Source organism: Mobula birostris, chromosome 17 (genome assembly GCF_030028105.1).
Source record: "Mobula birostris isolate sMobBir1 chromosome 17, sMobBir1.hap1, whole genome shotgun sequence".
Classification (NCBI taxonomy): Eukaryota; Metazoa; Chordata; class Chondrichthyes; order Myliobatiformes; family Myliobatidae; genus Mobula; species Mobula birostris.
The window spans coordinates 9,985,594-9,995,919 of NC_092386.1; positions in this window are offsets into that span (position 1 = coordinate 9,985,594).

Genomic DNA, 10,326 nt, shown 5'->3' on the forward strand with positions numbered 1-10,326 from the left:
TTTTCCCACCCACCTGGCTTTCATCTTTCACTTTCCAGCTAGCCTTCTTCCCGTCCCCACACTTTTTTATTCTGGCATCTTTCCCCTTCCTTCTCAGTCCTGAATGAAAAGTCTTGGCCTGAAACATCGACTGTCTATTCATTTCCATTGATGGTACCTGACCTGCTGAGTTCTCTCCAGCATTTTGTGTGCGTTGCTCTGGATTTTCTGCGTTTGTAGACTTTCTCATGTTTATGACTTGCTCTCTCATTAACAAGCAGTGTTTGCCCACAGACTGCCACTCACTGAATGTATTCTTGTTTATCACACAATATTGTGGAAACTGTAGAGATAGTTGTACATGAAAATCCCAGGAGATCATTAGTTTCTGAGATACTCAAACCACCCCATCTGGCACCCACAATCATTCCACAGTCAAAGTCACTTAGATCACATTCCTTCCCTATTCTGATGTTTGGTCTAAACAACAACTAAACATCTTAATCATGCCTGCATGCTTTTATGCATTGAGTTGTTGCCACATAATTGGCTGATTAGATATTTTCATTAACAAGCAGTTGTAGAGGTGTACCTAATAAAGTGGCCACTGAGTGTATATTGGTGTTTAATGGTCCAGTTAACCAAATAATGGTGCTTAATGGTCCCTGAAAGTTTTATAAAGCCAGCTGTAAGCTGTTGTTGCTGACTGCTGCCTTTACAGAAATTTCAGATGTGGTTTTCCCAGAGAGAAGCTACGTATTGCTAACGTAGCCATCACTGTTAGTGATGGCCTGTTCATCGATTGGCCTTCTTTGACATAATGAATAATGTGCACATTGTACTGGGGTGTCGGTGGGTCAGAATTAGAACAAATCCTGCCAGCAAAACAAATGCAGGGACTTCAACAGTGAGTGAAACCATGGCCTCTAGATTAGCCAGCTATCAGAACTTTTAAACTCAGAATATTTCTGATGTTCAGAAATATCCTGAAACAGGCAAAATCTATAAAACAGTTATTAAAAGTATTAGAAACTTTAAACTTTGCAAAATTTCAAAAATATCCTAAAACATCTAAGCCTTCGGAATAGATTCAAAAGTTAATTAAAAATATGATGATCACCTTAGTCTGTCAAGCCATTCTTGTCGATTGAAATGAAAAGAGAACCAGCCGATGTTCTTGTTCCAATCTAGTACAAGTTTTGTTCGCTGATTAAGTATGGACAAATGTTAAGTCAGGGAAAACACAGCTAACCTCTGATTTCGGAATTCAAAGTTGAAAATGCATTTATTATCAAAGTATGTATACTTTATATTAGCTTGAGAGTCGTCTTCTTTCCAGCAGCCACAAAACAAAGAAGCCTAGTAGATCCATTAAAACAAAAGACCATTGACAATCAACGTGCAGAGAGAAAAAAAAACAAATTGTGCAAACAATGAGAGTAAGCCAATAGCGTTCAGAACTAAAATTCTTGAAAATGAGTCCACAGCCATTTCAAAAGCCCATTTGTTGCAGACCACGTCTTCAATTCAGAGTACAGAATTCTGAAGAAATCACAGATCTTGCAAAAAACACACAAGGAATTGGAAGAGTTTTCCGAGGAACTGTTGTTATGCTTCAGTGACAAGAGAAGATATTCCAGAATATTCTTCGAAGGACGCCAGCTGCGTGGATTTGGAGGCCTGTGGTCTACCTCTGCTGGATGACCAGTTCTGTGCAAAAGTCTTAAGCACACATAAGACTCTAAAACCATAAGATATAGGAACAGAAATAGGCCATTTGGCCAATCGAGTCTGCTCCGCCACTCAATCGTGGGCTGATCCAATTCTTTCAGTCATCCCCACTCCCCTGCCTTCTCCCCATATCCTTTGATGCTCTGGCTAATCAAGAACCTATCTATCTCTGTCTTAAATATACCCAGCCACTCATGTCAACAAATTCCACAGATTTACCACTCTCTGACTAAAGTAATTTCTCTGCATCGATGTTCTAAATGGATGTCCTTCAATCCTGAAGTCCTGCCCTCTTATCCTAGACTCCCCTACCATGGGAAATAACATTGCCATATCTAATCTGTTCAAGCCTTTTAATATTTGGAATGTTTCTATGGGATCCCCCTCATTCTCTAGAGTGCCTAAGACATTTGTCAACATGGAGCAGAGAGCGAGTTTGTAAATCCGGTGGGAGCAAAAGATATTGGGAATGTCGAGAGTAGAGTGCTGTGGGAGGGATGTGGGACAAGTGGCAGAGAAGGAGTGCCAAGGGCAGGGGCTGGCCCGGGTGCAGACACACCCAGCCATGAAACACCAAGACAGGTAATTTGAATCCAAATAATTAGTTTTATTGATCATGACAAAATGTCTCTCTGGTGTTTTCTACACCCTCTACTCTCCCTTTTCCCTTTTCCCAACCATGATTCCCTCTCCCTGCCCCCCTTCCACTCTCGGTCCACAAGACACCCATATCAGAATAATCAGAATCAGGTTTATCATCACTCGCATATGTCATGATATTTGTTTTATTTGCAGCAATATATAGTGCAAAATATAAATTTACTATAGTACTGTGCAAAAGTTTTAGGTACCCTAGGTATATGTATATATATGCCTATGACTTTTGCACAGTACTGTAGAAGAAAAGTCTTGCAAACATTCTGTGAAAGACAGATGAGCAGGCAAAAAGCAAACAAATTCAAAAATAATGGGGTAAAAATAGTTGGAAATTTCAACTTCCCCTAGCATTAATTGGGATTGAGTTAGTATCAAATGTTTAAAAGGGTGGAATTTTTAAAGTACAGCCAGAAAAGCCTTCTGAGCCTGTGCATAGTCCCAACAGAGAAAGGTCATAGATTGGATCTAATTCTGGGGAATATAAAGTGAATGGTAGACATCTGCAGAGAGAGTCACTGGGAGAACATTTTGGAGGTAGTGACCATAACTCTGTGTTGCGTGTGTTCTGGAAAAGGATGAAGATTAACTGGAGATTGGAGAAGCTGGATTCACTAGATGTCCTGTTGAAATAGAACTGAGGACAGCTACTTGCATACAGTGGGAATCATTCAAAATAGAAACAGGAATTCGATGTGTTCCTCATGATGAAAGATCAGTTCAAGTGGCATTGAATGATATTAAGGATTAGTTAAGGAAAATTGGAGTTTGTAGCAAGTATACAGAACTGAATACAGGAGAGGCATAAAATGCATCTATGTGTTTGTGTGTGTATGAGATATAACTATGTGTGCTTATGAATGTGCATGCAAATATGTGTTTGTGTTTGTGTGTGTGTGTGTGTGTGTGTGTGTGTGAGAGTGTGTGTGAGTGTGTGTGTGTGTGTGTGTGTGTGTGTGTGTGTGTGTGTGTGTGTGTGTGTGCGTGCGCACACTTATCTAAGAGTCTTTTAAATGTCCTTAATATATTTGCCTCTACCACAACTCCTGGCACACATTCCATGCACCAAGCTCACTGCGTAAGAAGTAAAATCAAATTTGGACATCTCTCCTATACTTTCCTCCAATCAATTAAAAGTTACGCCCTCGTGTATTAGCCATTTCTGCCCAGGGGATTAATCTCTGGCTGTCCACTCCATCTACCTTATCATCATGTGCACTGCTATCAAATCCCTCTCATCTTCCTTTGCTCCAAAGAGAAAAGCTGTAACTAAATCAACCTACCTTCCTAAGACATGCTTTCTAATCCAGGCAGCATCCAGAGTAAATCTCCTCTGCCCGCCCTAGTGTTCTATGGCCATGGACCAGAGCATTGCGAATATGGTATCTTCATTCAAGAAGGGTAGCCCAGGTATCTGAATAATGAGTCTAATATTGGTGGCAGGGAAGTTATGGAAAAGGGAGGATTAGTTTGTACTGAGATAGACAGGAAATATGGGAAGTTGTGTTAGGGCCAGATCCAGACTGATAATTCTATTTAATACTTTCAGGAGGTGGGATAATGTGTAGATGAAGCAAATGCACTGCTGGAGTTATGGAGTCATAGAACACTGGCCCGTCATGCCACCTAATCTGTGTCAACCTCATCGTCTACCTAGTCTCAACTACCTGCACCTAGATCATAGCCTTCTTTTCCCATCCCTGCACCTATCCAAACTTCTCTTCAATGTTGCAATTGAACCCACATCAATCACTTCTGCTGGCAGCTTTTTCTACACTCTAGATTCTGGCTTGATGATTCAAGATTCAAAAGTTATTTAATTTATTGCTCTATTGTAGTGTAGCAGTTAGCGTGATGCTATTATAAGTCAAGGTGTCAAAGTTCAAAGTTCAATTCTGGAGTCCTCTGTAAGTAAGTTTGTACATTCTTCGGAATCAGAATCAGAATCAGGTTTATTATCACCGGCATGTGTTGTGAAATTTGTTAACTTAGCAGCAGCATTTCAAAGCAATACCTAATATAGAAGAAAAAATCTAAAATAATAATAAATCAATCAATCAATTTCAGTATACATATATTGAATAGATTAAAAATTGTACAAAAACAGAAATAATATATATTAAAAAAGGGAGGTAGTGCTCAAAGGTTCAATGTCCATTTTGGAATCGGATGGCAGAAGGGAAGAAGTTGTTCCTGAATCGCTGAGTGTGTGCCTTCAGGCTTCTGTACCTCCTCCCTGATGGTAACAGTGAGAAAAGAGCATGTCCTGGGTGCTGGAGGTCCTTTGTAATGGACACTGCCTTTCTGAGACACCGCTCCCTGAAGATGTCCTGGGTACTTTATTTCTTATGTGCGTGTGAATTTTCATCAGATGCTGTGGTTTCTTCCTGCAGTCCAAACCTGAGCAAGTTAATTGATCATTGTAAACTGTCCTGTGATTAAGCTGGGGTTAAACAGGTGGGTTGTGGGCAGCAGGGCTCACTGGACTGGAAGACAATAGACAATAGACAATAGGTGCAGGAGTAGGCCATTCGGCCCTTTGAGCCAGCACCGCCATTCACTGTGATCATGGCTGATCATCCACAATCAGTATCCAGTTCCGGACTTATCCCCATAACCTTTGATTCTGCTATCTTTAAGAGCTCTATCCATCCCTTTCTTGAAAGCATCCAGAGACTTGGCCTCCACAGCCTTCTGGGGCAGAGCATTCCATATATCCACCACTCTCTGGGTGAAAAAGTTCTTCCTCAACTCTGTTCTAAATGGCCTACCCCTTATTCTTAAACTGTGGCCTTTGGTTCTGGACTCACCCATCAGCGGGAACATGCTTCCTGCCTCCAGTGTGTCCAATCCCTTAATAATCTTATATGTTTCAATATGATCCCCTCTCAGCCTTCTAAATTCCAGAGTATACAAGCCCAGTCCCTCCAATCGTTCGACATATGACAGTCCCGCCATCCCGGAAATTAACCTTGTGAACCTATGCTGCACTCCCTCAATAGCAAGAATGTCCTTCCTCAAATTTGGAGACCAAAACTGCACACAGTACTCCAGGTGTGGCCTCTCTGGCTGCAGAAGGACCTGTTTGCTCTTATACTCAATTCCCCTTGTTATGAAGGCCAGCATGCCATTAGCTTTCTTCACTGCCTGCTGTACTTGCATGCTTGCTTTCAGTGACTGATGTACAAGAACACCTAGATCTCGTTGTGCTTCCCCTTTTCCTAACTTGACTCCATTTAGATAATAATCTGCCTTCCCGTTCTTACCATCAAAGTAGATAACCTCACATTTATCCACATTAAACTGCATCTGCCATGCATCTGCCCACTCATTCAGCCTGTCCAAGTCACCTTGCATTTCATAACATCCTCTTCACATTTCACACTGCCACCCAGCTTTCTGTCATCGGCAAATTTGCTAATGTTACTTTTAATTCCCTCATCTAAATCATTAATATATATATTGTAAACAGTTGCGGTCCCAGCACTGAACCCTGCGGTACCCCACTGGTCACCGCCTGCCATTCTGCAAGGGACCTGTTAATTGCTACTCGTTGTTTTCTGCCAGCCAGCCAATTTTCAATTCATGTCAGTACTCTGCCCCCAATACCTTGTGCCCTAATTTTGCCTACTAATCTCCTATGTGGGACTTTATCAAAGGCTTTCTGAAAGTCCAGGTACACTACATCCACTGGCTCTCCCTTGTCCATTTTCACAGTTACATCCTCAAAAAATTCCAGAAGATTAGTCAAGCACGATTTCCCCTTCGTAAATCCATGCTGACTCAGACCGATCCTGTTACTGCTATCCAGATGTGTCGTAATTTCATCTTTTATAATTGACTCCAGCATCTTCCCCACCACCGACGCCAGGCTAACCGGTCTATAATTCCCTGTTTTCTCTCTTCCTCCCTTCTTGAAGAGAGGGACAACATTAGCCACCCTCCAATCCACAGGAACTGATCCTGATCTATAGAACATTGGAAAATGATTACCAATGCATCCACGATTTCTAAAGCCACCTCCTAAAGTACCCTGGGATGCAGACCATCAGGTCCCGGGGACTTATCAGCCTTCAGACCCAACAGTCTATCCAACACCATTTCCTGCCTAATATAAATTTCCTTCAATTCATCCATTACCCTAGGTCCTTTGGCCACTATTACACCTGGGAGATTGTTTGTGTCTTCCCTAGTGAAGACAGATCCAAAGTACCTGTTCAAACCGTCTGCCATTTCCTTGTTCCCCATAATAAATTCATCCGCTTCTGTCGTCAAGGGCCCAATTTTGGTCTTAACTATTTTTTTCCTTTTCACATACCTAGAGAAGCTTTTACTATTCTCCTTTATATTCTTGGCTAGTTTACCTTCGTACCTCATTTTTTCTCCGCGTATTGCCTTTTCAGTTACCTTCTGTTGCTCTTTAAAAGTTTCCCAATCCTCCGGCTTCCCACTCGTCTTTGCTATGTTATACTTCTCTTTTATTTTTATACTGTCCATGACTTCCCTTGTCAGCCACGGCCTCCCCTTACTCCCCTTAGGATCTTTCTTCCTCTTTGGAATGAACTGATTCTGCACCTTCCGCATTATTCCCAGAAACACTTACCATTGCTGTTCCACTGTCATCCCTGCTAGGGTATTGTTCCATTGAACTTTGACCAGCTCCTTCCTCATAGCACCATAGTTCTCTTTGTTCAACTGTAATACTGACACTTCCGAGTTTCCCTTCTCCCTCTCAAATTGTAGATTAAAACTTATCATATTATGGTCACTACTTCCTAATGGCTCCTTTACCTCGAGGTCCCTGATCAAATCCGGTTCATTGCACAACACTAAATCTAGAATTGCGTTCTCTCTGGTAGGCTCCAGTACAAGCTGTTCTAAGAATCCATCTCGGAGGGATGCCGCAAACTCCCTTTCTTGAAGATCCTATTCCACACTGCATAATAAAATATCTGTAAGAAAACATTTTGAGCACTATCTGAGAGAAGAAATTTCCCTTTGAAGTTGTTGCAGACCAGATGAACTTTAGTAAGGTCTTTGGCAAGGTCCCACATGGGAGGCTGGTCCAGAATGTAAGAGTCCAAGGGATCTATTGCAACTTAGCGAATTTGATTTAAAGTTGGCTTTGAGGCAGAGAATGGAGGTAGAGGGCCAAATTCGGGAACGTTACTGTTTGTTATATACATTACCATTTTGTCACTTTCAAATACTCCACGACTCATGTTCTCAATATTAATTAATTTATCATTTACTTATTTATTTATTTGTTTGTTTACTTGTTTATTTATTTATTGTTGCATTTACAGTTTGCCTTCCTTTACACATTGGTTGTTTGTCACTCTGTTTTTGTGTAGTTTTTCATTGATTCTATCACATTTCTTTGTTCTACTGTGAATGCCTGCAAGAAACCGAGCCATAGGGTCGTATATAGCAAGATGTACGTACTTTGGTGATAGGTTAACTTTGAACTTTGATTACCAATCGGGCCATGGACGTCTGATGTACAGTTTGAAGTTTGTGGGTAACAGAGAGATTAGTGATGTAAGAGGTGAGTAGTGTTCACCTTCAGAATGATATTGCTGAATTGCGAAAATGGACGTTGAAATGGTAGGTTAAATTTAAATCTGAAAAATGGGAGGTGATGCACTTCAGGAGGAGTAATAAGGCTAGGACAAACACAACGAAGCTTTGAAAGGACTGATGATGCTTGAAGATAGTAAGACAGAAAGATAAGAGTGATTAAAGAGATCAACAGATTGCTTGTCTTCCAAGGCCATGTATTGTAAAGAGTTAATTCTTGTGCATGTCAAATGTCTATGCCACTGTGACCCTGGGCATACGTGCAGAAGCTTTGATACCATCAAGAGGAATACCATCTTGAAGTCTGTTGTAGGTCAAGGTCGACAATGGATGCAGCATGTAGAACTCAACGTAGCACTGCCTAAGCGACTCAGCTCAGGATTTTTCCTCAGGGTTTACTCCTGAAGCCTTCCCCGTGAGGGGTACAGCCACAAGGCAGCAGAGGTCCGAGATCAGTTTTCCTTTTCCTAGATGAGCTTTCAACCACGGCTGACAAGCCTCATCTGTCCAAAGCGATTGGTTTTAAGGTGCCAATAACCCACCTTTGCCTGTTCTCCTGTCAGTAGAAATGGTTTCCAAAGCATAGTAGGTAAGCCACACATGAACGCCACGAGCTGGAGTTGGTGGAGTTGGACTGTATTCAGGGATTCATCTTCGAATCTGGATGCTGCAGTTGTTACCGACTTCATTAAAACCTGTGTGGGTGAGTATATGCCTACAAAGACTTACTGTACATTCCCAAACCAAAAGCCGTCGATGAATCTGGAGGTACACTGTCTGCTGAAGGCTAGATCTGTGGCATTCAAATCTGGCAACCCAGACCTGTACCAGAAAACCAGGTATGATTTGAGGAGGGCTATTTCAAGGGTGAAGAGACAATTTTGAATGAGGTTGGAGGTGACATCAGATGCACAGCAACTCTGGCAGGGTTTGCCAGACATTACTTCCTACAAAGTGAACCCCAATAGCATGAACGACAGCAATGCTTCACTACCAGATGAGCTCAACACTCTCTCTGCCCGCTTTGAAAGGGAGAACACAACTACAGCAGTGAAGATCCCTGCCGCACCTGATGACCCTGTGATCTCTGTCTCAGAGGCCGATGTTAGGCTGTCTTTAAAGCGAGTGAACCCTCGCAAGGTGGACAGTCCCGATGGAGTACTTGATAAGGCTCTGAAAACCTGTACCGACTAACTAGCGGGAGTATCAAAGGACTTTTTCAACCTCTCACTGCTACATGCGGAGGTTCCAACTTGCTTCAAAAAGGCAACAATCATACCAGTGCCTAAGAAGAATAACGTGAGTTGCCTTAATGACTATTGCCTGGTAGCACTCACATCGACAGTGATGAAATACTTTGAGAGGTTGGTCATGACTAGACTGAACTCCTGCCTCAGCAAGGACCTGGACCAACTGCAATCTGCCTATTGCCACAATAGGTCAACAACAGATGCAATCTCAATGGCTCTCCCTATGGCTTTAGACAACCTGAACAACACAGACGCTTGTGTAGATTGGTGATAACATATCCTCCTTGCTGACGATCAACACTGGCACACCTTAGGGGTGTGTGCTTAGCCCATTGCTCTGCTCTCTATATACACATGACTGTGTGGCTAGGCACAGCTCAAATACCATCTATAAATTTGCTGATGATACAACCATTGTTGGTAGAATCTCAGGTGGTGACAAGAGGGTGTGCAGGAGTGAGACATGTCAACTAGTGGAGTGGTGCTGCAGCAACAACCTGGCACTCAACGTCAGTACGACGAAAGAGCTGATTGTGGACTTTAGGAAGGGTAAGATGAAGGAACACATACCAATCCTCATAGAGGGATCAGAAGTGGAGAGAGTGAGCAGTTTCAAGTTTCTGGGTGTCAAGATCTCTGAGGATCTAACCTGGTCCCAACATGTCGATGTAATCATAAAGAAGGCAAGACAGTGGCTATAATTCATTAGGAGTTTGAAGAGATTTGGCGTGTCAACAAATACACTCAATAACTTCTATAGATGGACTGTGGAGAGCATTCTGACAGGCTGCATCACTGTCTGGTATGGGGGGTGGGGGAGAACTACTGCACAGGACAGAAACTGCAGAGGGTTGTAAATCTAGTCAGCTCCATCTTGGGTACTAGCCTACAAAGTACCCAGGACATCTTCAGGGAGCAGTGTCTCAGAAAGGCTGCATCCATTATTAAGGACCTCCAGCACCCAGGGCATGCCCTTTTCTCACTGTTGCCATCAGGTAGGAGATACAGAAGCCTGAAGGCACACACTCAGTGATTCAGGAACGGCTTCTTCCCCTCTGCCATCCAATTCTTAAATGGATATTGAGCCCTCGGACACTACCTCACTTTTTTAATATATAGTATTTCTGTTTTT